This window comes from Somniosus microcephalus, unplaced genomic scaffold (genome assembly GCF_052327205.1).
Source record: "Somniosus microcephalus isolate GS21.2 unplaced genomic scaffold, FLI_Smic_1.0 unresolved_chr5, whole genome shotgun sequence".
In the NCBI taxonomy this organism is placed as follows: domain Eukaryota; kingdom Metazoa; phylum Chordata; class Chondrichthyes; order Squaliformes; family Somniosidae; genus Somniosus; species Somniosus microcephalus.
This window is the reverse complement of record NW_028225183.1, coordinates 38644792-38649389: the sequence shown is the minus strand read 5'-3', so window position 1 is coordinate 38649389 and position 4598 is coordinate 38644792.

Here is a 4598-nt window from a genome sequence, read left to right as displayed (position 1 = left end):
TATTTTTAATGTCACTCGTACTGATTAAGTTTGCTTTTGTCCCAGTGTCCAGTTTCAATGTAACTAATGCTCCATTTATCTGCAGTGGGATAATCCATTTGTTCTCTTTTACTGCATTAACTTTATGTTGAGCATTGTCTATTTCTGAGGGCTGCACATTTTCTGTATCTTTTTTGATATCGTCACATGACACCATTCCTACAAAAAATGTCTCACTTAAATCAGTGTCCTCAATCACATTAACTCGTTGCCCTTTTGTCGTTTTTACTTTTGAAAAGCATTGTTTGGCAAAGTGATTCTTTCCATTACACTTTGTGCACATTTTTCCAAACGCTGGGCATTGTCTTAACTGGTGTTTGCAACCACAGCGTTTACAATTAAAAATGTCATCCTCCGATTGCTTTTCATTTTTGTTCAGCCCACGTTTCCTCCCATTGTAGGACACAGCACCAACAGCAGCATTATCACTCATTACATTCGCATCATTATTGATTTCACTGAAAGTCTTCGCGTGATTTCGAGCTCGCTCACTGGCTTTGCATATTGTCACAGCATTTTCCAACGTTAGTTCAGTTTCCCTCAACAGACGTTCCCTGACATTTTAATCATGAATACCAAAGACAATCTGGTCACGAACAATGGATGCTTTGAGCTCAGAGAAATTACATATCTGTGCTTTCAGTTTCAGATCAGTTATAAAGCTAACAAAAGTCTCATTTTGTTGCTGTGTCCGAGAACGGAAGATGTATCTTTCATACGTCTCATTCTTTTTGGGATAGCAATGTGCATCAAATTTTTTTAGCACACCTTCTAATTTTTCTCTGTTCTCCGCTGGATTAAATACAAATGTATTAAATACCTCTATCGCCTGTAGGCGTGCAACCAAAAGCAGCAACGCTATCTTCCTTGTGTCTGGATTCATACCAAATCCGATGGCTGCAAAGTAGAGTTCGAATAGCTGTTTAAAAGTCTGCCAGTTGTATTCGGCTTTTTCTGTGAGATTCAAACGCTCTGGTGGCTTCTAATTCTCCATGTCGCTTTTCACAATTTTCAGCAGATCTTCACAACCTGGTACGATGTAATGGTCATTAATAACTAGACATTCTATATTCTAGCTACTCATTTATTCAGTATACGTTCTCAAGGTACAGTATCTGTAGAGATGCTGCATGTATGCTCCTGTGTGTAGCCTGCCATCTTGACTGTTGCCTTGTGGGTGGCCTAGCCTCATGGGTAATGTAGTCTTAATATATACACATCTGGGTAATGTAGTCTTATAAATACAGCTCTACTGCTCCACTTAGTGTCCACCACAGAATGAGATGTTATTGATCACTACAGCCCCTAACTGCTCAAAATCCCTCAGCAGAACCTCCTTCCTTGTCCTATCTATGTCGTTGGTACCAACATGGACCACGACAACTGGATCCTCCCCCTCCCACTCCAAGTTTCTCTCCAGCCCAGAGGAGATGTCCTTAACCCTGGCACCGGGCAGGCAACGCAGCCTTCGGGACTCTCGCTCTCAGCTGTAAAGAACTCTATCTATCCCCCTAACAATACTATAACCTACCACTACAACATTTCTTTTATCTCCCCCCATTTGAATTACCCTCCGCTCCACGGAGCTGTGGCCGGGTTGCTCATCCTCCCCGCAGGCACAGTTCCCATCCTCACAGGGAGTAAGAGCCTCAAACCTGTTGGACAAGAGCAAGGGCTGCGGCTCCTCCAACACTACCTCCTGGATGCCTGTACCTGCCTCACTTCTAGTCACACCATCCTGACCCTGGCCACGGACTACATCTGAATTAATTAATCTAATTTGTGTGATTACCTCCTGATACACAGACTCCAGGTAACTCTCCCCCTCCGTGATGTGTCTCAGTGTTTGAAGCTCGGACTCCAGCTCTTCAACATGGAGCCGGAATTCCTCGAGCAGCCAACACTTACTGCAAATGTGGTCACCGTGAGCATCATTGGTGTCCACCAGCTCCCACATATTGCAGCGGCAACACATCACCTGATCTCCCATTCAATGTAATTAATTAAATTTATTAATATTATTCTTAAATACCCTCTACCCCGATTCTAGATGATGAATATCGCACATTAGAAACTATAAACCACAGAGTTTAAACTTAAAAAGAGAGAAATACTCACCAACCAATCACTTGGCCACTTTCTGGTGACGTCACACTTGGATTACTTTTTGCCTCTCTCCTTCCCTCTGAGTTCCAAGATTGGAGATTGGTACACCTTACCTGGGTCTCTGGGGCCTTTATACAGCCGCTCAGCCCGCGATTCCCGCCGATTCACGCACTGAGGTCTTACTTGGGACTCTGGGGCCTTTATACAGTCGCTCAGCCCGCGATTCCCGCCGATTCTCGCACTGCGGCCTTACCTGGGTCACTGGGGCCTTTATACAGCCGCTCAGCCCGCGATTCCCGCAGATTCTCGCACTGAGGCCTCACCTGGTTCTCTGGGGCATTTATACAGCCGCTCAGCCCGCGATTCCCGCCGATTCTCGCACTGAGGCCTTACCTGTGTCTCTGGGGCCTTTATAAAGCCGCTCAGCCCGCGATTCCCATCGGTTCTCCCACTGAGGCCTTACCTGGGTCTCTGGGACCTTTATACAGCCGCTCAGCCAGCGATTCACGCCGATTCTGTGAAATTTACTCCGTGCCCAACGCTGTCAGCTCTCCCCCGGTGTGTGTCAGCTCTCTGATTTCATAAACACAACAGTGAAATTCGCACCGCATCCAACATTGTGAGCTCTCCCCTGCTGTGCCAGCTCACTGTGCTAATAAAGAATTTAGTGCAAGTCACTCCATGTCCAACCCTGTGATCTCTCCTCAGTTGTGTCAGCTCACTGTGTATTAAAACACTTCAGTGTTATTCACTCCGTGCCAAACCCTATGATATTTCCCCTAGTGGGACAGCTCACAGAGTTTATAATCACTTCTGTGTAATTCCCTCCGTGTCCAACACTGTGAACTGTCCCCTTGTGTGTCAGCTCACTGTGTTTCTAAACACTTCAGTGTATTTCACTCAGTGTCCGACATTGTGAGCACTCCCCTGGTGCGTCAGCTCACTATGTTAATAAACATTTCAGTGTAAATGAATCTGTGACTAATAACATGAGTTCTCCCCTGGTGTCTTAACTCACTTTGTCTATAATCACTTCAGTGTAATTCTCACCGTGTCCAAACTGTGAAATCTCCCCCGTGTGTCTGCTTCCTGTGTGCATAAACACGTCAGTGTAATTCACTCCGTGTGCAACACTGTGAGCTCTCCCCTGGTGTGTCAGTTCACTGTGTTTATAAACACTTCAATATAATTCACTCCGTGTCCAACCCTGTGATCTCTCCCCTGCTGTGTCAGCCCATTGTGTTTATAAACACTTCAGTGTAATTCACTCTGTGTCCTACACTGTGAGCTCTCCCCTGGTGCGTCAGCTCACACAGTTTATAAACACTTCAGTGTAATTTACACCATGTCCAACTGTAATGAAATCTGTTTGTCTTGATCCTGTATTCGTTTTGCACTCTTGTATATTACCCTCCCCCACTGTGTATGGTTTCACTTCCTCTTTCCTGACTAACCTGGGAGGTTCCAGGTCTTGGCTCTTGGCTCCGCCCCTGACTTCTCTTACATAAAGTTCCCAGGATCTCTATGACTCATTCCTGTGAACCAGTCGACATGTTGAGATGTTAGCTCTGATCTTAGTGAGTAAAAGTCAACTTGTTTAAGTCTATAACTTCTAGTTTTGTGGTTATTGAAGGCCCATCAATTTTAATCACTAAAGAATACTAGGATGGATCGACTCCTAAAACCAGAGCGTCTGGACTTGGATCCAAATTCTGCTGAAGCATCAAATCAATTTGGACAATGGCTCAAATGCTTTGAACTCTTCGCGGGGGCCTCATCTGCTAGCGAGGTAGATAAACTGAGTCTACTGACTACTCGCATAAGTCATCAGATTTATTCGTTCATCCGGGACACCACCTCTTACACAGAGGCCATCACTATCCTGAAGGTCCAATACCAGAGGCCGGTAAACGAAGTGTACGCCAGACATCTGCTGGGTACACCCAGGCATTGACCAGAGGAATCAATGGACGATTTCTTACAGGGCCTAAAGGACCTGGTCCGGGACTGTAACTGCAAGGCCGTGACGGCAACGAGTACTCTGACGAATTGGTCTGCGATTCCTTCATTATTGGCCTCAAATCGAAATATATCCGGCAGAGACTGCTGGAGAAGGAGGTCCTGGACTTAAAAAAGGCAGTGGCCACTGCGCGATCACTGGACGTGGCCCAGAGAAACTCTGACTCTTATTCTTCCGGCCATGTGGCCCTCACCACCTCGTGCACGCCGAGGGGGCCGCCATCTTGGAATCAGCCATCTTCCCCATCCAGGTCTCAGACCAGCTCTACGCCGCCGGAGTCCCCACACAGAAGTTCAGCCAGGAGTCATACTACAGCAGCAATGTCTCGAAGCCTGAAATGCTACTTCAGTGGCCAGGCCAAGCACCCCAGACAACGATGCCCAGCGAAGGACGCTACAAGCTTCAAATGTAAGTAAAAGGGGCATTTTAGCAA